Source organism: Sorex fumeus, unplaced genomic scaffold (genome assembly GCF_029834395.1).
Source record: "Sorex fumeus unplaced genomic scaffold, SorFum_2.1 ptg000086l, whole genome shotgun sequence".
NCBI lineage: Eukaryota > Metazoa > Chordata > Mammalia > Eulipotyphla > Soricidae > Sorex > Sorex fumeus.
Window position 1 is genome coordinate 17,201,040 of NW_026606143.1, and position 26,140 is coordinate 17,227,179.

Genomic DNA, 26,140 nt, shown 5'->3' on the forward strand with positions numbered 1-26,140 from the left:
CGAGCGGGCCCAGTAACGTCTCCATTGGAGACTTTGTTGTTACTGTGTTTGGCATATCGAATACTCTCGGTAGCTTGCCAGGCTCTCCGAGAGGGGCGGAGGAATCGAACTTGGGTTGGCTATGTTGGCCGCTTGTAAGGTGAACGCCCTACCGCTGTGCTATCACTCCAGCCCTCATGGATAATCTTCTCCATTGCCCTTCTGGAAGATGTGATAGATCTATCAGAACGTCAGAGGGCAGTCATGTTCTAGCTGAATACTAGATGAAGGACAACCTTGTGAGCAAGCTGGGTTCCGAAAAGGATTCAGCACAATCGACCATATCCACATGGTAACCAAGCTCATTGAGGTTTCTCAGGAGTTCAAGATGCCACTCTGTCTGACGTTCATTGATTTAAAGAAGGCCTTTGATTCTGTTGAGATGGAAGCGGTCATTGAAGCCCTAGCCAAACAAGGCGTTCAAAGTCAATACATCAGGATCGTCTGTGAGCTGTATTACAGATTCACTACCAGGCTCTCACCATTCTACAAAGAAGTCATCATCCATGTCAAGAGAGAGGTTCAGCATGGTGATACCATTTCACCAAAACTCTTCAGTGCCACCCTCGAGAACATCATGCAACGACTGGAATAGGAAGAAATGTCAGTATCACGCTTCACTCAAATGAGAGAAAGAATCTGGAGTTCTGACCTCCATCAGCGGTCAAGAATCAGGGACGCTGCCTTGTTTGCCAACACATTGAAAATCAGATGGGCTGGACACGTAATGAGATTTGGAGATGACTGCTGGACTAGAGCCGTTACTGAATGGATTCCACGGGATGTCAAAAGATCGCGTGGCCACCCAGCTACGAGATGGTCAGACTTCTTCTTCAAGACCCTGAACAATTGGTTTGAGGCTCTTCATGTTCCTGGACTGAACAGACAGCATTGGGCTACACAAGCATGCGGCAGAGATGAATGGAGATGTTACTGGTGCCTGCTGGAGCAAATCGATGGGTAACAGAATGTCAAGTGATCAAGTGATTGAATCACTGTGAATTGAAATGATACAAGGTTATTCCTGATTTACTTTCAGGTATATAATGTTACCTTCCGCACCAGTTCCTTCACCAGTGTCCATGTCCCTATGTCAATGTTCCCAGTTTCCCTCATGCCTCACAGACTGCCTCTATGAGAGTCATTTTTCCCCTCCACCATTATCTTAGTGTTCTCTTTCCTGGCCGCTCCCTCCCAACCCACCCAATTAGCAAGCTTCCTATTGAAGACTAGTTCTCCTGCTCTTCATTTCTATTGTCTTTGGGTCTTTGTTATTCCTCTATTATGTTACTTTATGGGCTGGAGCAATAGCACAGTGGTAGGGCATTTGCTTTGCACGCAGCCAACATGGCCGACCCAAGTTCGATTCCTCCACCTCTCTCGGAGAGCCCGGCAAGCTACCGAGAGTATCTCGCCCCCACGGCAGAGCCTGGCAAGCTACCCATGATGTATTCGATATGCCAAACACAGTAACAATAAAAAGTCTCCAATGGAGACATTACTGGGCCCGCTCGAGGAAATCGATGAACAATGGGAGGATTGTGACCGACCATGATGTTTCTTTATATCCTGCATATAGTAGAGATCATTCTGTATCTGCCCATCTCTCTCTGAGTAACTTAACTCAGGTGATACTCTTTGGATACATTGAAGTCGACAGCATTTTATTCAGATGATTGATCCTGTCAGCTTGAATCACACCTGTGGCTGGCACTTAGAACACCTTTACATGACCTCTCTATTAATCTTCACAGCACAGTGGTTCAGATGCACTGTTTCCATGCTCATCTCCTTTTCAGTAGCACCAATATATCTTTTCTTTTCATATGGTTCTATAAATATCTCTTCCTACCTTCCCCTCTCTTCTCTTTCTTCCTCCCCCACCCCACTCCAAACTAATTCCATTACTGTATGAAGAAACTCCAAGATGATAAAAGCATCCCCCGATGAATAGTAAAGGTAAAGGCCCTCCCGTTGATCGTCGATTTGCTCGAGCGGGCCCAGTAACGTCTCCATTCATCTCTGCCGCATGCTTGTGTAGCCCAATGCTGTCTGTTCAGTCCAGGAACATGAAGAGCCTCAAACCAATTGTTCAGGGTCTTGAAGAAGAAGTCTGACCATCTCGTAGCTGGGTGGCCACGCGATCTTTTGACATCCCGTGGAATCCATTCAGTAACGGCTCTAGTCCAGCAGTCATCTCCAAATCTCATTACGTGTCCAGCCCATCTGATTTTCAATGTGTTGGCAAACAAGGCAGCGTCCCTGATTCTTGACCGCTGATGGAGGTCAGAACTCCAGATTCTTTCTCTCATTTGAGTGAAGCGTGATACTGACAGCAGTCATCTCCAAATCTCATTACGTGTCCAGCCCATCTGGAGACTTTGTTGTTACTGTGTCTGGCATATCGAATACTCTCGGTAGCTTGCCGGGCTCTCCGAGAGGGGCGGAGGAATCGAACTCGGGTCGGCCATGTTGGCCACATGTAATCTTTATGATTTTACATGATACCCGCTGTGCTATCGCTCTATTCTTCACTGTAGTAGCTATAACTCCAAACTTTGAATGATCAAGCCACTCTTATAATGTATCTTATGAATTTTATGGGGTTTTTGTTTGAGGAACCACAATTGTTTGTGCTCAGGGCTTACTCCCTACTCCATGAACAGGAATCACTCTTGACTCTGCTCTGGGAACCATATGTTGCTGCTGGGGATCGAACCTGGGTCTGCCAAATGCATAAGAGACACTATATATAACTCCTGTACTATATCTCCAGCCTTATGATTGATTTTAATCTAAGCATAGTGAAAGTACTGGTAGTAAAAATTCTGGGAGTGTGACACCTCTGATGTACAAATTCACAGATTATTACCTTTTAATCCTCAGGTTTCCTTTGTCTCTTCAATGGTCATAAACACATTGCTGTGATAAATAATATCATACAACATTTGTTCATTGTTTTATTATTTTTTTGTTTTGGGATCACATTTGTAAGTACTAAGGACTTCCTCCTGGCTCTGTGTTCAGGCATCACTCTTGGTGTTGCTCTGAGGGCCATATATAGTGCCAGAGATCAAACCTGGTTCAGCATAATGCAAGACTAGTACACTAACGGTTTTACTATCTTTTTGCTCCCTCTTTATGATTTTACATGAACAGTATCTCAGGTTGATCCACTAAACATCATTCTATTTATATTTTTTCCATGTATCTTTATTAAATTAAAAAATCGACTGAATTATAAACATTTTATTGATATCATTTGTGTTTTAAAATATAACTTGTAGAATAATTTTTATACATTTATACATTCTCAAATGTTGAAACTAGATTTTTTGATACATTATTAGGAAAATTTCTATTTTAGTCTGCATCTTAAATATTATATGATTTGCATAATTATGATTTTTTTGGTCCCGGGTAAAGTAGGCCTACACGTTTCTTTCTTTTCTTTTTCTTTTTGATTTTTGGGCCACACTTAGTGTAACTCATGGCTTTTTCCTGGCTCTCTGGTCAGGGATCACTCCTGGCAGTGCTTAGGGGACCATATGGAGTGCTGGGGATTGAACTGGATCGGAAACACACAAGACAAAGCACAAAAGGCAAATGCCCTACCCACTATACTATCACTTCAGCTATATACAATCTTATTTTCCAGTAAGAATCATACAGTTTTCTAGAATCAAGTTTCTATTCTAGCCATATAAAGTCATTTGTGAGTTTTCCTATTATTATATATGGTTTATTTATGTTTTATATTTTTTACAACTGTAATTATTTCATTTTTACTCATTATTAAGTGTGGAAGCTTAAGAAACAACACATTATATTTCTAGCAACTTTGCCATTGCATTTCTATTTCTGTCCCAAAAAAACTAACATTTTTGACAGTTATAAATACTTCTTTTTCTAATGCATTTCAAAGAAAGTTTGCTTATAAATTGTTGTGTATGTATACTACTGAGCTTATATGTTCTTTACTAATTGAAGACCATGTAGGGGCTAGGGTAGGAAAATATTAGGAACTTCTTAAAAATTAATTAATTTATTTGGGTGGTGCTCAGCACTTACCTCTGCCTTTGTGCTTAGGGATCACTCCTGGTGGTATTCAGGGGACAACATGTGTTATGAACCTGGGTCAGCAGCATGCAAGACAATTGTAATATTTGCTATAACATATTTTTAGTCCAGATTGCCCTTTAATATGTATGACTATAATTCAAAATGTGAGATATGTTAGAAAGTTAATTTATCAGATCTTAAGGTACAATATTTTATTGTCTCTTGAGAAATAGTTTTCTCAATATGTCCTTATATTTACATCAAGCACTTGTGTCAGATACTAAGGTACATCTACAACCAACCGATGATAACTTTTCACATAGCCTATGAACTCCTGTCAATATCAATCTTGACTTCAGTAAATATTATCTATAATGCCATGACTGGGGATTAATTGTGGTCATGTCCTTGTTTCAACCACAATTACAAGATCTGTGATAGATAATAAGAAATTGGGTAAATTTTCAATATCATAGTGTACTAATATTTGATTCATTTTCTACTAATGGGGAAAGTGTCTTTACACAGATTATGATTACTATGGTTGTCCTACTAGCTATAATGAGTAAAACATTATACATTTTCAATTCTGTATAACACAAATAAATGCATATTCTGGAACAACAATATGTAAAATACCTAACATTTGTAGCTAGCTGATAAATTACTATACTTTGTGAATAAAGAAACTGAAATTAAGAGAATTAGGTGAATTATCTAAAGCCTGAGAGCTAATAGTGATGAGATTGTACAGTATTCACTCCTTTTCCATGACACACTGTCTCCTCCAATGAGAAGTTAATGAGGTTAAACTGCTTCTGAAAACAATATATTAAAAATATGTACACTTTGGTGACAGAGAGTTGGTATAGCAGAAAAGGAGCTTACTTTGCATGCTTAAGTTGCAGGTTCAATATGTGGAGCCCCACATGGTCCCCCAAGCCTACCAAGAGTGACCCCTGAATGCTAAGCTAGAATTATATTCTGAATACAACTTGGTGTGGCCCCCAAACAAAACAACCCCCCCAGAAAATGCACTCTCAATGACTGTCATTCAGCACTATTCTATGATGTTATGTTTGATATTTTTCTCCACTTCATTCTCTTTTAACTCAAATGCATTTCCATATGATTTATTTTGGTAATTTTATTGTTTTTTATATGCCAGCAATAATACAAAATATGCTACTATGATATGGGAAGACTTGAAAGGTTGAAGTAAAGATTAGTAATTTCTTGCTCACCATGTATTTAGTGATTTTGTGCTACATTCTCAAGCCAGATGAGTCATATAATACAGCATTCAGTTCAGTAAAATGTAAGTAAATGATTTTTAGTTTTTATTTGAAAGTGAGCATTCTCTAGAGTGAGGGTCTCCCCTAACCAGCACTTTAGACATGAAGCAAAGAAGATAGCCAGATATAGTGCCATCACCTGAAGATTGTCTCAAGAGAAAGGAGGATCAATGCTTATGTTAAAGCTCTAAGTAACATGCATTTGATTTTCTCTGAAGTTGTATCCTCCAGAATCTTTATTATTGTCACCAATGAGTGTCACTTTTAGTTGCCAGCCTCTCAGTCTGACATTTTACTTGATGCATTTTATCTTTCTTGCCATCTTCACTGAAGTGTCAGTGAACTTCAGAGAAGCTTGTTTGGGATTCGTAAGGAAGTGCCTCCTATCCCTTTTTAGAAAAATCTATTACTCTAGAAGCTCAAGTTGTAGTTAAAATGTTAAGATAAAAGGGTAGATACACATGCATTGTCTTTAAAAATAAGGCTATTTCTGGGTTCTGGTTCCCTTATTTCTTGTTATTTATTGTGGTAAGATCCTGGCAAGCTCCCCGTGGCATATTCAATATGTCAAAAACAGTAACAACAAGTCTCGTAATGGAGACTTTACTGGTGCCCACTCAAGCAAATCGATGAACAACGGGAGGACAGTGCTACAGTGGCAAGAGATATACCATGAGATCAACACTCAGCTAATTTTTTTGGATGAGGGTCTCCAATGCAGTACTCCAGACCAGTGACTTTACTACTTGATAACTCAAACCATGGGCCAGATAGTTTGGTGCTCAGTCTAAGTGAGGCTAGGGGCCACCAAGTCCCACTGGAGCTGGTTTTGGTCAGAATCTCACAGGGCTACTCCTAACAGTTCTTAGCGTCAGAGATTAAACTCGGTATTCTCGGATGTGAAACATGCTCTCCACCTCTTTCAATTATCTCTTGGACACTGTAGCTAAATTTTGGTTTATTTCATTTAGCCCAATCCATTTTGTAGCCTGCAAGAGAAAAATTCTTCTGTTTTATGACTAAATGATATTACATTCTATACAACATCTCCTATTTCCAATTTTTGATGTAAATCTAGGTTTTCCCTACCACTTTACTATAGTAAATATACTTATAATAAATATGGGAGTGTATATGTCTCTTCCAGATTTCGCTTTCAAATAAAGCCCTAAAAGTGATGGCTTGATCATATGGCCATTCTATTTTTAATTTTGTGGGGGAATCTTCACATTTTTTGTAGCAGTGTTATGCTTTATGACAGTCAATGAAGTAATATATCATTATGGTGTTTTAAATTTTCTTTATGATTAGTGGTTTTTAAATATATTTTACTGGGGCCATAGTTATAGTACAGTGGGTACAGTGATTGCCTTACATGCAGTTGACCTGGGTTTGATCCCTGGAATCCCATATGATCCCCTGTTCTTGGCCAGGAGTAATCCTGAGTGCAAAGTCAGGAGTATCCCTGACCATTGTCGACTGTGACCCCATTTTTTAAAAAAAATTACATAATAATAGGCTACTTGAATGTCTTGATAAAATATATAAATCTTTTCCCATTTTTTTGATCAAAAAAGATATTCTTATGTAAATAAGTTCTGATTCAACTGGTTACTTATATAGTTTAACATTTAAATTAGAACTTGCAAAGTTGTTGGAAATAGAGTTTTATATATACAATATTCCAACTTCAATCCCACCATCAGAGTCCTTATCCCTCCAACAGTGACCTTAGATTACCTAACCGCAAACCGTCTTCTTGCCAGGTTCATTTCTAAGTTTAATTATTGTAGTTTTGGTCCCATGATTACATTATTGTTGGCTCTAGTGGTTTAGATACGAGTCTGAATTTTCTGAATTATAACCTGCACAAATGCTATAGGAGTACTATGATTATGTGAGAACCTATAGTATATTGTAAAGAAATTATCAGATACTCTTACACTCTTCTCTCTCATACTAACTCTGGATTAGGATATTTCAGTTTATAAATTTAGTCAACATTTTGTTGAAGTTGTTTCTTTTCTCTTGTAGTATATTGCTTCTATTTATTTGTATTTGTTTAGATACCAGGATATTATTTGAATTTGGAGACTTTATACTACAGCAAATGTGAAATTTTTCTTTACGTTTTCTGAACTGCTCCCCACTGAGTTCCGGCCTTCTTTCTTCCTGGTTCTGTGCTCCTGGTAGTTTTCAGGGTACCAGGGAACAAACATGGGTTGGATATGTGCAAGACATGCAACTTATCCACTGTACTATCTGTTCTTCCAAAGCATGTGAGTTCCTTTGTTCATCTGTTGGGCACAACTTGCGGTGCCCAAGGCTTTCACCTGGTTCTGTGCTCATGGATTACTTCTGGGACCATATGCGGTTGGGTGCATGAAATTCAAGCATTTTACCTGTTGTACTATTGCTGTAACCCAACATAAGTCCTCATAAATACTTTGCTGTTGGACTACGTAACTATTGTTAAAAACCATATATTTGTATTTTGAAATGATGTCCATTAGCAGTTCACCCTCCATACAATAAAAAAAGTAGCAACTTAAAATAATGTAGAGCAGAAGTTCTCAAGAACGCATAGGTTTGTTTGCAAGTCCAGATTATATGCTAAACTTAATATCACTATCACTATTACTATCATCCTGTTGTTCATTGATTTGCTTGAGTGGGCACCAGTAATGTCTCCATATGAGACTTCTTGTTACTGTGTTTGGAATATTGAATATGCCACGGGGAACTTGCCAGGCACTGCCATGTGGGCAGTATACTATCGGTAGCCTGCCAAGTTCTCCAAGAGCGTGAACTAGATAATAAGAGGTCACACAGCCACAAATGCGGCTGGAATGCTTCCAGGAGCTTGATTTTATAGTCTCTGAATCCCGGCCGTTGATGGGATCACATGGTGCTGGGGGCAGTTGGTGGGTGTAACTGCCTAGCTACTGGCAGATAGGGGATATGGGTGGAGGAGGCTCAGTCCTGATCTGAGCAGGCTTGGAGATCTCAGACCCCGGTACCGCACACCTGGGTATTTAATTGGGAATTTCACATAATAGTAAAGTTAATATAGCTTAAACTTTTTTGTCCTTATCCTTAAAATTTATTTGATGATATTTTGATATCACGATCACGATCATCCTGTTGTTCGTTTGTTGCCTTGAGCAAGCACTAGTAATGTCTCTTTTGCCCTAGCCCTGAGATATTTTTTTTAATTTTTTTATTAGTGAGACACCATGAGGTACAGTTGTAGACTTACAAATTTTGTACTTGGGTTTCAATTATACAATGATCAACTGCCCATCCCTCCACCAGTGTCCATTTCCCACCACCACGGATCCCAGTATCCCTCCCCCCCATTCCACCCTGCCTCTGCAGCAGGGCATTCCCATTTGTTCTCTCTCTCATTTTGGGTGTTGTGGTTTGCAAAACAGGCATTGAGTGGCAATCATGTTTGGTCTATAGTCTAGTTTCAGCATGCTTCTCCCATCCTGGGAGGATCGTCCCAACACCCTTTACTTGATGCTCCCTTCTCTATCTGAGCTGCCTTTTCCCCTAGCATGTGTGTCTGGCCTCCAAGCCATGGAGTAAACCTCCTGGCAACTATCCCGGCTATTCTTGGGTGTTAGTCTCCTATTTTGTTACTTTATGTTCCCCAGATGAATGCAGTCGTTCTCTGTCTGTCCCTCTCTTTCTGACTCATTTCACTTAGCATGATACTTTCCATGTAGTACCACTTGTATGCAAATTTCATGACTTCATCTTTTCTAACAGCTGCATAGTACTCCATTGTGTAAATGTACCAAAGTTTCTTTAACCAGTCATCTGTTCTCGTAGCCCTGAGATTTTAAAAAGTGCCATATTCAAGACTCTTTCAGGGTTAGGTGAATGAGACCCATCATTGCTACTGGTATTTGGCATATTGGGTAGACCACGGGGAGTTTGCCAGACTCTGTTGTGTGGGCAGGTTACATTCGGTAGCCTGCCAGGTTGTCCAAAGTAAGAATGAGATAATAAGATGTCACACTTCTGGGAGCTGGGTTTTATAGTCTCTGGGTCTTGGCCGTTGACGGGATTACCTGGCACCAGGGGTGGTTGGTGGGTATGACCCCTGCCTACTGGAAGATGGAGGATCTGGGTGGAGGAGACTCAGTCCCGATCCAAGTAGACTTGGAGATCTCAGCCCCGGGACCAGCATGCCTTTTTTCCTCTGCCGGTACCTTCATGCGTGTGGAGAGTAGTTTCAGCATGGTTGTGGCTGGTTCTGAAGGTCTTCGGCTGCTGGGGCTCTGCTCAGGGCAGGGAGGGAAACTCAACCCGTCCCCCTCAAAGGGGCCTCAGTGAGGACAGCTAGGCGTGGGGGCAGGAGACTCTGTGCTGTTCTCTTCCTGGAGCTGGGTTTTATGGTCTCTGGGTCTTGGCTATTGATGGGATTATACAGTGCTGGTGGGCAGCTGGTGGGTATGACCTCTGCCTATTGGAAGATGGAGAATCTGGGTAAAGGATACTCAGTCCCAATCCGAGAAGGCTTGGAGATCTCAGCCCCGGGACCCAGGCAGAATCTCCTGCCCCGTGCCTGGCTGTCCTCGCCGGGGCCCCTTGGAGGGGGGCGGGTTGAGTTTCCTTCCCTGTCCCCGGGCTGAGATATTTTGATATAGTATTTACTTTAAACATTATTTAATGTAGATTATATATAAAAAGCTGTAGGATAGAATATTATTGCACAAGAACTCACCACTGTTGTCTCAAATATCATTGTAACTGAGTTCTATTGAGTATTCAACATATATATATAAGAACATCTCACTGTTAGACAATATTATTATATTATTTCAAATATTTCCATTATATTTATGGTAGTTGCTTTATATTTACCCTAGTTTAATAGGTAATACTATATTTAAGAAACTATATTTGATTTTGTGGTGGAAATAAATATCTCACAGAAAATTATTTTAAGAATAATTGAGTGCAGAAATATTACATATACATTAAACATTATAATATATAGTCATGTCATTAACTTGAAAGTAAAGTACATTCTCAGAAAAGTGAATACTTACAATTCATTAAATCAATAGTTTTTTAAGAGAAAAGGATACATCAGTGTACATTACATAATACAGTTGATATTTTAAGTGAAAGAAAGAAATTCAGAATTTCTAAGCATTGAACAGGGTATAAATACTATCCAGGTAGCCCTTCATTATGTATAAGGAGTATAGATATAGATATAAGGTTTATGAATGAAATATGGGAGAATATACTTTATATTTCTACATTAAATTTCAAGATCTTATATTTAAATTTAGTATATAATTGTAAGATGAATCTTGGAGATTGATAACTGCCTTTCAATACTAATTTGTTGAGTTGTGCTCAGGAGTTCTGTAAACTATCTGCCCTTCAGTTTTCTATAATATGAAACAGTGATTTAAGAAGTTCCTACATTTTTCTTTGAAAAAGCATGATTGTTATTTGTCCTCAGAATATAACTGGGATTGAATTAGACATGAAAATGAATATGTCAAAATTTGTAAGAAATATAATCTTATATGACCTAGAAGAATTTAAACATGGGTCGATGCAGGAATCAGTTATTTCACATAATACGATGAGCTACATTCTGTAGAGTGCAAAATTGAAAATAGTCATAAAAAGAAAGAACACTTAAATAGTAATTTAGTATCAAAAAAGCGTGATCTGATAAATATCTTCATTATTCATTCCCATTTAAAATATCATAATATAATGTATTGATATGAAACTTTTAAAAATTTTTTGTGAAAAAGTGTGTTGAAAGTTAATAATTTCTAGAAAAAGAAATGGTGTATTTGAGTGGAGAAGGTGCAAGATGTAACTGTGTAGGTTTCAAACACCTAAGTATATTTGCAAGCCTAAGTTTTCTTTAGTTCCTCATTGCTGGCTCCACAGCGACTACTCTCAACAAGAGCTTGGTCAACAATGAAAAGTTAGATAATAAAGATAGAGGGAGTACAGTGTTTTACTAATGGAAATTGCATAGTAGAACAATCAGTAAAAATAAAAGTGAACTAGCTGTATTTCACTAGTTTATATTTCCTTGGAGCGATAGCACAGCGGGTAGGGCGCTCACCTTACAAGCGGCCAACATAGCCAACCCGAGTTCAATTCCTCCGCCCCTCTCGGAGAGCCCGGCAAGCTACCGAGAGTATTCAATATGCCAGACACGGTAACAACAAAGTCTCCAATGGAGACGTTACTGGGCCTGCTCGAGCAAATCGACGATCAACGGGAGGGCCTTTACCTTTACCTTTTACCTTTCACGTAAAAAAAGAATATAGCATCAAATAAATATATATATAACATAAATTTAGTATAAATAAAAAATACATAGAAATTTATATATCATTAAAGAAAATATATGTTATATGTAAGTATATTTATGTATCTCTTAATTATATTCAAATATAAATGATCTATAATTATATAAGTATTTCAATATGTCTGATTTAAAAACAAATCATATTCAGAAGTATATACAGTAGAAATTCTGTCTAATTGTATATACATATAGTTGTAGTTCTTACTATTATTAGGAATGAAAAATATACATGGTTACCTCTTTTTCAAATTGCATTTTTCTATGAAGTGTGGTCTCCCTCAATTTTTAAGTAGTACTCAAGAGGTCTAGGCATCCCTTTTGGCAATTGTCAAACAATTGACTCTGTGGTTCACTGTAAGGGCTTGGACCCTGAAATGTCAGGGATTACCCAGCCATCCTGTCATCATTTGGGGCCTCCTGAACCATATCCTTTGGTGACTGGAGACCACTAGATTTGTATCCAGCCATGTTCTGGGGACCATATGGTGCCCTGGATTGACCCAGGATTGGCCTAATAAAAGGAACACACTATGCCTCCCCCTATTCCATCTCTCCAGCCTCTCCAATTATTTTCAACATATGGAGCTTACATTTTGTCAATGCTATGGATACCATTGGAATTTTACAGAAATTTCCATACCCTATTACATGAAGACAGATTTTTTTTGTTGTTGTTAGTGAATCACCATGAGGTACAGTTACAGGCTTACAAACTTTCGTGCTTGTGTTTCAGTCATACAGTGATCGAGTGCCCATCCCTCTACTAGTGCCCATTTTCCACCCCTAATGGTCCCAGCATCCTTCCCACCACCCCCACCCCATCCCCTCCACCCTACCCGCCTTTTGCGCTCTCTCTCTCTCTCTCTCTCTCTCTCTCTCTCTCTCTCTCTCTCTCTCTCTCGGTGTTGTGGTTTGCAATAGAGGTTTTAAGTGGCCATCATGTTTGGCTCATAGTCTATTTTCAGCCCACATCTCCCATCCTTATCGGATCCTCCTGGCACCCTTTACTTGGTGTTACCTTCTCTGTCTGAGCTGCCTTTTCCCCCAGCATGTGAGGCTGGCTTCTAGGCTGTGGAGTAATCCTCCTGGTCCTTATCTCTACTATTCTTGGGTGTAAGTCTCCCATTCTGTTACATTATATTCCACAAATGAGTGCAATATTTCTGTGTCTAAGAAGACAGAATTTTTAAAAATAAAAACTACCACAGAATTTTTAAAAATAAAACCTACCCATAGAATTACCAAAGAAAAAATAATTGGTTTGCCATAAATTGTAGGTTTACAGACACATGTGAATATGTGTAAACACATACAGTCTAAATAACTGTTATGCATGCTAATTATGATTATAATTATCAGTCTGTATAATAGAGATTGTAGTGTAAATTCACAGACATTTCTTTTGTATTCTCTTTGGGATGATTGACTTATCTAATTGGGGTTTCTAGAATACTCGATTTTTTCCATATTACTTAATGTTAGTAGCCAACAAACTTAACTACCAAATAGTAATATTTTAGTTTTGGATAATGGGAAAAACCTGTTCCTCACATTTTAATTTTTGACAATATCTTTTTATATTAAATATTGATTTTTTAAAAATTTTTATTAGAGAGACATCATGAGGTACAGTTACAGATTTTTCTGCTTCGGTTTCAATTATACAATGATCAAATGCCCATCCCTCCACCAGTGCCCATTTCCCACCACCACGGAAAATATTGATTATTTTTGTGTGAGACCAAAAAGTGAAATTGTCATCTTGCTTCGTAATATTAATTTTTACTTTTAAGCAAAAAGTAGTTCTGAAAGACCAACAACAACCAGGAGGCTTAATTAAAACAAATATTTCTGGGTAATATTTGTTTAGTCTTTAAGCCTTTATCCCTAGCTTAGGGGCCATTAAAATATTTAAATAGATAAAAATCACAAAATGCAATAATTTGCCTTATTATATACTACCTAATCTGGGCACAAAATTATTGTAATTATTATATATCTAACAATTAGATTGAACCAAAATTATAAAGTTTGGGGAACTTTCTAGGTTACCCAAAAGTAAGGCATTATCAGTGGTATAAGGTATATATAATTTTTAAAATTTTAATAAAATTCTTTGTATATATGATATTTTTACAAATATGATGAAATAGCTCTACCTGATTTTTTATGATGGAGCAGCTCTAACTGATTTAATTTGAAGAAATTTAATGAAACTCTTTTTTTTGTTTCTTCTTTTTTAAAAAAATTTTTTACTACTGGCCCATATCCACAAGAACAAAAGCAACCGGTGCTGGCACGGATGTGGTGAGAAAGGGACACTCCTTCACTGTTGGTGGGAATGCCGACTAGTTCAGCCCTTCTGGAAAACAGTATGGATGATTCTCAAAAAACTAGAAATTGAGCTCCCATTTGACCCAGCAGTACCACTCCTGGGACTATATACCAGAGAGGCAAAAAAGTATAGCCGAAGTGACATCTGCAATTGTCTGTTTATTGCAGCACTCTTTACAATAGCCAGAATCTGGAAAAAACCTGAGTGCCCGAGAACAGATGACTGGTTGATGAAACTCTGGCACATTTACACAATGGAGTACTATGTAGCTGTTAGAAAAGACGAAGTCATGAAGTTTACATACAAGTGGTGCTACATGGAAAGTATCATGTTAAGCGAAATGACTCAGAAAGAAAGGGATAGACATAGAAAGATTGCATTCATCTGGGGAACATAAAGTAACAAAATAGGAAACTAACACCCAGGTATGGCAGAGATTAGTACCAGGAATTTTACTCAATGACCCGGACGACAACCACACATGTTAGGGGAAGGGGGAGCTCAGAAAGAGAAGGGAACACCAAATAAAGGGTGTTGGGGGGATCCGCCCAGGATGGGAGAGCATGCTGAGGGTAGACTGTCGACCGAGCATGATTGCCACTCAATGCCTCTTTTGCAGACCATGGCACTCAAAAGGAGAGAGAGGGAAATGCCCTGCCACAGAGGCAGGGTGGGATGGGGGATGGGGGGGAGGGGATGCTGGGGTCCGTGGTGGTGGGAAATGCGCACTGGTGGAGGGATGGGTGTTTTATCATTGTATAATCGAAACCCAAGCACAAAAATGTGTAAGTCTACAACTGTACCTCATGGTGCCTCGCTATTAAAAAATAAATTGATGCAATAAAAAAATTTTTACTACTGAAACACTATGAGGTACAGTTGTAGATTTACAATTTTTTGTGCTTGGGTTTCGATTATACTATGATCAAGTACCCATCCCTCCACCAGTGCCCATTTTCCACCACCATGGATCTCAGTATCTCTCCCACACCCACCCCCCCCCATCCCACCCTGCCTCTGTGGCAGGGCATTCCCTTTTGTTCTCTCTCTCTTATTGGGTGTTGTGGTCTGAAAGAGAGGCATTGAGTGGCAATCATGTTCAGTCCATAGTCTACTGTCAACATGCATCTCCCCTCCTGGAAGGATGCTCCAAACACCGTTTATTTGGTGCTCCCTTCTCTATCTGAGCTGCCCTTTCCCCTAAAGTGCCCGGCTGGTCTCTAAGCTATGGAGTAATCCTCCTGGTGCTGATCTCAGCTATTCTTGGGTATTTATGTCCTATTTTGTTACTTTATGTCCCCCAGATGAATGCAATCTTTTTATGTCTATCCCGCTCTTTCTGACTCATTTCACTTAGCATGATACTTTTCATGTAGTACCACTTGCATGTAAATTTCATGACTTCATCTTTTCTAACAGATACATAGTACTCCATTGTGTAGATGTACCAAAGTTTCTTAAACCAGTCATCTGTTCTTGGGCACTCAGGTTTCTTCCAGTTTCTGGCTATTGATTGTAAACAGTGCTGCAATGAACAAACAAGTGCAGATGTCACTTCGACTATACATTTTTGCCTCTCTGGGATATATTCCCAGGAGTGGTATTGCTGGGTCAAATGGGAGCTCAATTTCTAATTTCTTGAGAATGGTCCTTACTGTTTTCCAAAAGGGCCGAACCAGTAGGAATTCCCACCAGCAGTGATGGAGGGTCCCTTTCTTGCCACATCCACACCAGCATTGGTTGCGTTTGTTCTTTTGGATGTGGGCCAGTCTCTGAGGTGTGAGATGGTATCTCATTGTGGTTTTGATATGCATCTCCCTGATGATTAATGATGTAGAGCATTTTCTCATGTGCTTTTTTGCCATTCGGATTTCTTCTTTGAGAAAGTTTCTGTTCATTTCATTGTCCCATTTTTTATGGGGTTGGATGTTTTCTTCTCGTGGAGTTCAACCAGTACTTTATATATCCTTGATATCAACCCCTTGTCAGAAGTATATTCAGGGTATATCCTTTCCCATTCTGTAGACTGTCTTTGTATTTTGGTCACTGTTTCTTTGGAGGTGCAGAAGCTTTTTAGTTTAAGATAGTCCCATTTATCTATCTCTGTTTTCACTTGCTCGGCCAGTGGCGTGACATCTTTGAAGATATCATTAGCTTCAACGTCATGGAGGGTTTTGCCAACTTTGTCTTAAATGTACCTTATGGTTTCCGGTCTGATGTTTAGGTCTTTAATCCATTTTGATCTTACTTTTGTACATGGCGTTAGGCAGAGTTCTGAGCCCATTTTTTTGCATGTAGCCGTCCAGTTTTGCCAGCACCATTTGTTAAAGAGGCTTTCCTTACTCTACTTCACATTTCTTGCACCTTAATCAAAGATTAGATGATCATATGGTTGAGGGGAGATGTTAGTGTATTCAACCCTGTTCCACTGATCTGCAGCTCTGCCTTTGTTCCACTACCATGCTGCTTTAATTATTACTGCTTCATAGTAGAGTTTGAGGTTGGGGAGTTTGATTCCTCCCATTTTCTTTTTCCCAAGAATTGCTTTAGCTATTCATGGGGGCTTATTGTTCCATATGAATTTCAGGAGTGTTTGCTCCATTTCTTTGAAGAATGTCATGGGTATTCTTATAGGGATTGCATTGAATTTTTAAAATGCTTTGGGAAATATTGCCATTTTGACATTGTTAACTCTCCCGACCCATTAGCAGGGGATATCTTTCCATTTTCTCATGTCCCCTTTTATTTCCTGAAGTAGCTTTTAGTAGTTCTTTGTACAGGTCCTTTACTTCCTTAATTAAGCTGATTCCTAGGTACTTGATTTTCTGGGGCACAGTTGTGAACGGGATGGTTTTTTTCATGTCACTTTCTTCTCTCTCACTGTTTGCGTATAGGAAAGCCATGGACTTTTGGGTATTAATTTTATAGCCTGCAACTTTACTATACAAGTCTTTTGTTTCTAGGAGTTTCTTGGTAGAGGATTTAGGGCACTCGAAGTATGGTATCATATCATCTGCGAATAGTGAGAGCTTGATTTCTTCCTTTCCTACCTGAATGCCCTTAATATCTTTTTCTTGCCTAATTGCTATTGCAAGTACTTCCAGTACTATATTGAACAGCAGTGGAGAGAGTGGGCATCCTTGTCTCGTCCCTGATCTTAGAGGGAAGGCTCTCACTTTTTCCCCATTGAGAATTAAATTTGAATATATTTAATGAAATTCTTAACAAATATGATCTTTTGTAAATTTAATGAAGTAGATCTATGTGGGTTTTTGCAAATTTGATGGAGTATCTCTAACTTTTAAAAAAAATGGAATCTATTTACACTGAATATTAGTCTAAATAAACTCAATTTCTATCTGAATTCTGATAATATGACCACATGGCAGCGGTAGGGAATTTGCCTTGCACGCAGCTAGCCTGGCCGAGCCAGGCTTGATTCCTCCACCCCCCTCGGAGAGCCCGACAAGCTACCAAGAGTATCTCACCCGCACGGCAAAGCCTGGCAAGCTACCTGTGACATATTCAATATGCCAAACGCAGTGACAAATCCTGATAAAAGGAAGAAAAAATCGAAGAACCCATAGGCTACTTATATTTTTATGCTTTTACTCTAATTTGTTTTCACTAGGAAAAGTCACTTGTTTGTTGAAAGATATGAAGTGTCTCCTCATTTTAATATTTTAAAGCATTATAGCAGTAACAGCTTTCCTTCTTATTGCTTCAAATTCTCTATTGTGTATTAATTAGCTTATTTACAAAGAAAGCAATCATCATACTTATTGATACATTCAGTAAATTTTATCCTGAGTATCTGAAATATATTGGTTTCAGTTCCATGATATAAATATGATTTTATTAAAAACAAATAATGTTTATAGAATTCCCTTGATTTTGTTTTACTTTTAATGAATTTTATATATATATTATTTTTTAAACATGACTTAAGATTTGAAACAGATATAAGTAGGTGCTGCCATTCCTTCACTTCTGTCGTTAGTCCTAGCTCATTCCTGTCCCAAAGATTAACAAGATTACTTCCATCTCCCCTATACTTTTGGAAACAAAAATGTAAAAATATAAAGGGCACTCTGTGGGAGGGTATGGTACAATAATGTTTATGTGTGAAACCCTGCATTCATATTTTTGTAAAACATGGTAAATAAACTAAAATATTTTTAAAGTCTCTAATATAAGTTCTGAACTGTAAATAGGGGGAAAAGTTTAGTAATATGATACTGGCTTTAATTATGTTTATCTAAATGCCAAAGCAAAGGAAACAATCACTTAATCACTTAATCACTTAACTTCACGTTAGTTGTCGATTTGCTCGAGCGGGCGCCAGTAACGTCTCCATTTGTCCCTGTCGCGTGCTAGTGTAGCCCAATGGCATCTGTTCGCTCCGGGAACATGAAGGGCCTCAAACCGATCGTTCATGATCTTGACGTAGAAGTCTGACCATCTGGTAGGTGGGCGGCCATGCGGTCTTTTGACATCCCGTGGAATCCAGTCGGTAACAGCTCTAGTCCAGCGGTCATCTTTAAATCTCATTACGTGACCAGCCCATCTGATTTTCGACACCTTGGCAAATGAGACAGCGTCCCTGATTCTTGATCGTTGACGGATGTCAGAACTCCAGATTCTTTCTCTCATTTGAGTGAAACGTGATATTCCAAGCATAGCTCTTTCTATTCTTCTTTGGGAGACCTGAATAGCGTTCTCATCCTGTTTGCGTAGGGCCCAGGTCTCTGAGGCATATGTTAATGCAGGAAGAACGGTGGAATCAAAGAGATGTGCCCGGAGCCGGAGGTTCTTCGTCCTCTTAGCTATTTCTTCAACGTTCTTGAAGGTGTTCCAAGCCGCTCTCTTCCACCTGCGCAGCTCGGGTGCTAGGTTGACCTCTCGACCTAGGTACACATAGCTGTTGCATTCAGAGATGGTCGTTCCATTGAGAGCGAATGGGGCGTCAGGAACGAGACTGTTTCTCATAAACATTGTCTTCGTAAGATTCAGCTGTAGTCCTACCTTTCCACACTCACGGTCAAAGTCGGCCAGCATTTGTGCTGCTTGGCTGATGTTTGGTGTTATTAAAACAATGTCATCAGCAAAGCGGAGGTGGTGTAGTTGCCGACCATCTATCTTCACTCCCATTCCTTCCCATTCCAGTTGTCGCATGATGTTCTCGAGGGTGGCACTGAAGAGTTTGCACCCAGCCACACCCCTCTCTTGACATCAACGACCACTTCTTTGTAGAATGGTGAGATCCTGGTAGTGAATCCGCAATACAGCTCACGGAGGATCTTGATGTATTGGGCTTGAATGCCCTGATTGGCTAGGGCTTCAATGACCGCTTCTGTCTCAACAGAATCAAAGGCCTTCTTTAAAGGAAACAAAGGTAGAAAAAAATCCGCTCAGAAATCAGATCAAAAGACTTATGAACAGGAAAGAAATTCATTAAAACAAAAAGTATCCTGGGGCAAGAGAGAGAGTGCAGTGGATAGGGCTTATTAGTAGCCAAGGTATCACTGTATCACTGTCACTGTCATCCCATTGTTCATCAATTTACTCAAGCTGGTGCCGATAATGTCTCCATTTGTCCCAGTCCTGAGATTTTAGCAGGCTATCCTTACTCATCTTTCTCAATGCTGCCATATTGGATGCTCTTTCAGGGTCAGGAGTATGAGACCCGTTATTGTTACTGTTTTTGGCATATCAAATATGCCACGGGTAGCTTGCCAGGCTCTGCTATGCAGGAGCCAAAATATATGAAGAACTAATACTTTTTAATAAGTAATACTTTTTTGAAGCTAATACTTTTTAAAATGTATTACTCAAGAATGAGAACAGAACATGTAAAAAAATGAACAGAAAATTTATTTCTCTGAAGATACCTAATAGGCATGTGAAAAAAAAACCCTCATTTTTAGGCAAATTCAAATCAAAATGAAACTAAAATATCACATACCAACTGCACAATAGCCAATATTAAAAGGTCTCAAGCAACAAATGTTAAGAAATAAAACATCCCCTTATATTATTGGTGGGAACACAAACTCATCTAATTACTATAAAAACAATATGAAGGTTCTAAAACTATTAAAATAGATTTTTCTACGTGTTCCAATTCTACTCAATTCAGGGCATATGAACACACAATTCCAAAAATGTTTGTTGAGTGCATGCTAAATACAGTAGCCAAACTCTGAAAACAACCCTTGTCCAAAAACAGCCGAGTAGACGAGTAGACAAGTCAAGGTATACGCAAAATGAAATACTACTCAGTTCTATTCAAAGATGAAGTCTTGCGGTTTGTAACATGGAGGAAAGGGGACTGGTTATGATAATTTAAACAAGTCAGAAGAGAAAGACAAACACAAACACAAGATTATTTCATGTGTGGTACATAAATAAGTCAAACAGAGACACAAACAAAGGCAAATCAAAGTAAACATTTGGATACTGACTGAAGCTGAGTTTACCAGATGTGAGGAGAGATCAGGCTGAAAAGGTGGAGAGGAAACTGTTGAATGAAGTAAAGGCAAGTTTGTTTGAGGTGGTGGGTATGGTGTGGGAACACACTTAAAAAATTATTGAGCTGTAGAGATAGCACAGCGAGTAGGGTGTTTGCCTTGCACGTGGCCAACCCGGGTTCGATTCCCAGCATCCCATATGGTCCACTGAGCACCGCCAGGAGTAACTCCTGAGTGCAGAGTCAGGAGTAACCCCTGTGCATGGCCGGGTGTGACCCAAAAAGCAAAAAAATATTATTGATTCACATGAGTTATACTTAAATAACTTTCATGTTTGAGATTCAGTCATACAATGATCTAACAACCATCTCTCCATCAGTGTACATTTTCCACCACTAATGTTCCCAGTATCCCACCCCCACCCTCATGCCACCCCTCCCCCTTCCTCTATGGCGGATAGTTTTCCTCTTATTGTCTCTCTCCTTATGGGTATTATGGTTTTCCATACAGATAATGATAGACCATTATGTTTGGTCCTTTATATACTTTTAGCACACATCTCCCATCCTGGGCAATCCCTCCAACCATCATTGGCTTGTGATCCTTTCTTTGAAACTTGCCTTATGAGCTGGGGGAGAAGGCAGCTAGAAACACACTTTTGAAGAATGATGCTCTATCCCTAAAGCATAAGCAGTGTTATAAACAATGACCTCGAATAAAAGAGTTTCTGGAAAAATAAATGAATATAGAAATATATAGGACCAGAGAGATAGTACAGCAGCTAGGGCATTTGCCATGAACACAGTTTATCTGGGTTCAATTGCTGGCACTGCTCTGATATCCTGAGTGCTACCAGGATTGATTCCGGAGCAAACAAACAGGAGGAATAAGTCCTGAATTTCCAGATTTGGCCAAAAAATACTATATTCATAATAAATAAAAATTGCACTGTAGCACTGTCCTCCCATTGTTCATTGATTTGCTCGAGTGCGCCCAGTAACGTCTCCATTGTGAGACTACTGTTACTGTGTTTGGCATATCGAATACGTCATGGTTAGCTTGCCAGACTCCTGTGTAGACGAGATACTCTTGGTAGTTTGCCTGGCTCTCCGAGAGGGGTGAAGGAATCAAACCCGGCTTGGCTGGGCCGGCCGCATGCTAGGCAAACGCCCTACTGCTGTGCGAATATGTTCAAATTTTTCATACACGATATACCATATTATATGAACTACCCTAGAACCTACTCTCACTTGTACTGTATCTTAGAAATAAGTAATTTTACCTTTGACTCTGTTCCTAGGTGTAGCACCTGGTGGTGTTTGGGGGACCTTACATGGTGCCAAGGATCGAACCGGGGTTGGCTGCATGCAAGGCAAGTGCCTTAACCCCTATACTATCTCTCTGGTCAATTAAAAATATTCCTTATGGTAGTATATTATTTCATTATCTAGTTATACTGTAACTTATTTAATGAGACTCTTACTAATGATTATTTAGGTCACTTCTGATTGTTTGCTAATATAAGCAATAGTCAATTTTCTACTTAGGTCACTATTATAAATACATGTAAATCTATAAAATTCATAGAAATGAATTTGCTAGGTCAAAAATATGTGTTTCTGCCTTCTATCCTTTTCTACTCTGATCAATAATAAATGAAAGTGCTGGTTTCCCTTGTTATCATGAACATGATGTGTCACAGTATTTTGTGATATTTGCCAATCAGCTGAAAATACAATTTCATAGGATTTTAATTTTCGTTCCTTACATTTATGAAATACTTAGAAATTCTTCTTATGTTTAAAATGGATATTTTATTTGCTTTTCTGGGAATGATTTTCTTCCTAACTTTTCTCTTTTGTCCAAGCAGGAGATAAAGAAATTATGACTCTGTGAAGTAATGTAGTATTTATTAGGATTAGTTATATTACTGTATCAAAAATAACTCCAATAAAATGGCTAAAATGAACAAAAAGTATTTTCTTCACTTATTCAAATAGAAATTCATAAGCTATGGATCATCTCATGGCTTCTACTTATGTGTCCAAGATAACATTTCTAGAATTTTTAATATCTCTCAGATCAAGAGAAATGGAGAGCCCTATTGGATAAAAAGTTGATTAAGGGTATGCTTGGGATTTTTTAGGTTGGCAGTGGAATCATAGCACAGAATGAGGATACACTAGCTTGGGGGGAAAAATAGAAATGAAACCAATGCCAGTTAAAAAGAAAATTTTTCAATTAGTCCTTATATTTTATTTTGAATTGTTTCCTGCAAAAAATGATAGTGTATAAATACTAATAAGTCAAACTTTTATGGTTTTGAATATTTTGTCACCTTTAAATGTTCTTTTGATGCTTTTGTATTGTTTGAACATCTGACATTCCTTCCATTAAACCTAGTTGGAGTCATGAATGGCATTGGTATTTGCTATTTATGCCTTTTCTTCCCTTAGTCTTTTTCTCATAAGAGATTAAGATTTATGAATTATCAGCTTCATTGATATTCAAATGCATGACACCAGAAATAACATTTATATCCTTAAACTTTAGCATTGTGTATTCACATATTCTCATTTTAAGTATTTTATAAACTCCTTTCCATTAATAGGATATATCTTTATGGACAGATTTGATAGCACTATACTGCACTTATTTATTTACTTTATTTCTGTCCTGAGTCAATTGCTTCTTGGAATTTTTTTGCATCGGTAGGATGTAAAGAAGCTCATATGATAGCTTAAGGATAGATATAGCAAAGAGAGCTTGAAATGTTCATTAAATTGGATTAATAATTGAAATAAGGGTAATATACTTTCTAAAAGGTAATTTAATGACTTGGAAAATTTAATTATGGTGATCTGATTAAATTAATGTGTCGCAAAACATTGGTGTCATCAAAATTGATTTGTGAGTACCACTGCAATTTTATATTGATGAAGCTAGAAGAACTGAAATAATTTTGCCCTCAGTAAAGAATCAAAAGACTTAAGGTCTAAAGTGAAGATTCATATTACAATAACCTTTTGTGCCATTCCTATTCCCCCTCTTCTTTTTCTCTTCATATTTTTCTCTATTTTCTCTCCTGTACATTCATATTTCTCACTATTTTCTCACATTTTATGCTGATTTTCTACTTCTACTATGGTATGTTAAATTTTCTGATCCCTAGTTCTTCTTTCAGCAGCACATATAACTAAAATTTAAAAATACAAAGATGATTACCATAGCCCCTATACAAGTATGACACAGATTCATGAAGTGTTCCATTAATAATTAAATAAATTTTCTGATCCCAGGAAAAAGTTTTTAGTTTTCCACATGGGTGTTTATTAGCAAGGAAATGAGAGAGAGCCCCATCACAAATACCTTTTCCACTAAAACTATATGTGCCTGAGAGACAGTACAGATCTTAAGGCACTTACCTTATGTGTCCAACCCTGGTCAATCAATGGTATCACTCCATCGATAGTTGCCTATGAGAAAAGCCAAGTGTAAGATTTGAGCACTACTGAATGAAGACAAACTCCACAGTGGAACACTTTTGGCTTCTCAAAAATTATGTTTATTATCTATTACTATATGTACATATTAAACAAAATACCAACTGTATTTTAATTATTTTCATGTCACTTGATTTATTGCTAACGTGGCATTCTTAAAGTCATCGTTAAAGTTGTTCTATACTACAGTCTTTCACTTCACCTTCTGTGGGTCAGGTATTTTAAGACAATTTTAAATATGCAGTATCAATTTTATGCATATCTTTTTATTATAAATCATCTATTATATAATTTCCATAATTTTATGAAAGTATTATATGTACATATGACAAAATCATTTCCATTTTAGCCAGTTTAGTGATATATTAGATATATTAGACATTAGATATATTTGTATTGTTATCCATCTCCAGTCTTTTGAATCATACCAACTTGAAATTTATAATTTTTTAAAAATAACTATGCTTTACTACACTGTCAACCTACTACGAAGTCTAGGCTTTCATCATTATGCCATCTGTCTCTGTATGTTCATGCTTTAGGTATCACCAATAAGGAATCATGCAATATTTTTATTTTTGTGACTTATTTCATTGAGTATGTAGTCTTCAAGACTCCACCACTTAATCGAAAATGTCAAAATTTCCTTCCATTTCAGATTGCATAGCATTTGTGTGTCTATACTTTTTGTTTTCCTTTACTTCCATCACAGGACACCTAGGGTGCTTCTACTTTTGGATATTGTGACTAATGCTACTATAAACAAATGTATGCAAATGTTTTATTTTTTCAGTTATTGGTGATCTTTACCTAGAAATGAAATTGCTGAATCATATGTCATATTGTTTTTCTGAGCTTTTGGAATCTCAACACTGATTTCTATAGTATTTGCATTTTATAGTATGAACTGGGTTCCAATTTTTTATATTCTTTCAATAATTGTCATTTTCCATCAATTTTATTATAACATAATAACTATCATAAATTATTTAAAGTGACATCTCATTGTGGCCGTGATATTCATTCTCAGTTTCATTGCAATTGGTGGTCGTGGTGTTAGGTCACACCTGGTGTTATTCAGGATTTTATCCTGGCTCTGTACTCACGGATCACTCCTGGTGATTTGCAGGGTCCATATATATTGCTGGGAATTGAACAGGAGACAGCCATAAGCTAAGTGCAAGGCAAATGCTTTAAACCCTGTACCATCATTCTGGCCCCCACTTTCCTAATAATTCATAATGCTAAACATATTTCCATGTGCTTGTTGGTTATTTGCACATCTCTGGAGAAATGTCTGTACAAGTTCATTAGACATTTTCAAGTTGTGTTTATCTGTTTGAGTCTTGTTTTTATATTATTGTTGAGTCATTGGAGTTTTTATATAGTCTGGAAATACTCCACTTCTAATGTATTTATTCACAAATATTTTTTCAACTTTACAGGTTGCTTTTTACCATGTTGATATGTCTTTGGATTCTTAACGTTTTCATATTTGATGTCCTACAATCTGTTTTTTTGTTACTAAGAGTTTTGGAGTTTTAGGTTTTAGATGTAAGGTTTTGATCCATTTTGAGTGAATATTTCTGTGGAGAATAGTAATCACGATCATCCTGTTGTTCGTCGATTGCCTCGAGCAGGCACCAGTAATGTCTCCTTCGTCCTAGCCCTGAGATTCTAAAAATTCCACATACAAGGCTCTTTCAGGTTTAGGAGAATTAGACCCATCATTGTTACTGGTATTTGGCATATTGGGTATGCCACGGGGAGTTTGCCAGACTCTGCTGTGTGGGCAGGTTACATTTAGAAGCCTGCCAAGTTGTCCAAAGCAAGAATGAGATAATAAGATGTTGCACAGCCACAAATGCGGTCGCGTGCTTCTGGGAGCTGGGTATTATAGTCTCTGGGTCTTGGCCATTGATGGGATTACACAGCGCTGGGGGGCAGTTTATGGGTGTGACCCCGGCCTACTGAAAGATGGAGTTTCTGGGTGGAGGATGCTCAGTCCCGATCTGAGCAGACTTGAAGATCTCAGAGAATAGTAATACTCCAGCTTTATTATTTTACATGTT

The 26,140-nt window shown here is 38.1% G+C and overlaps 1 non-coding gene across 1 annotated transcript; it reads left to right on the plus strand.

Moving 5' to 3' along the window:
- The first annotated feature begins 23,736 nt into the window (after positions 1–23,736).
- On the plus strand, positions 23,737–23,841 carry LOC130039437 (U6 spliceosomal RNA). The gene has a single exon (XR_008794866.1). It is a non-coding gene; the product is annotated as a U6 spliceosomal RNA (small nuclear RNA).
- The last annotated feature ends 2,299 nt before the right edge of the window (positions 23,842–26,140 follow it).